The sequence below is a fragment of the Asparagus officinalis genome, chromosome 3, assembly GCF_001876935.1.
Source record: "Asparagus officinalis chromosome 3, Aspof.V1, whole genome shotgun sequence".
In the NCBI taxonomy this organism is placed as follows: domain Eukaryota; kingdom Viridiplantae; phylum Streptophyta; class Magnoliopsida; order Asparagales; family Asparagaceae; genus Asparagus; species Asparagus officinalis.
The window spans coordinates 49,425,659-49,426,189 of record NC_033796.1 but is presented as its reverse complement, the minus strand read 5'-3'; positions in this window follow the sequence as shown (position 1 = coordinate 49,426,189).

The window sequence follows — 531 nt, the reverse complement described above, 5'->3', positions numbered from 1 at the left end:
TTAATCCCATAAAAATCTAAACTAATTAGCAACAACTCCACTAACAAAATAACAACCTAATAACAAATTTGAATCAGTTATTCAACAAAATCTAGTAATAGCAAGGTAAATCAAACTCCCCACTGCTGGAGAGAAATCAGACCCAATCTAGAGTTGGTGGGCCTTAAACAGAATTCAGAACAATTTTAACCCAAAAATATAGCTATTGGGTATTGGCCCCAATTCCTATTTTAAAACTCATCAATTTTTCTTATCATATCTAATGTGGAACTACGTTCACATATTAACATCCTTTAATCTTCTACATGATTTACTAGATTATGCATCTCTTCACTCATGAGACTAATTCTTGCACCACTATATTAGTGGGCTAACCAGACCATGCATTCAACATATGGCTATCAAACATCCCACTAATTATGTCACTCCTATGTCCTAGGAGGATCTTTGGATTCTCCTGACACCTTCGGGTTTCACATTGGAAATCATCTTTTTTTCTTTTTAAATTACTTGGATCGTGACCTTAGCCCT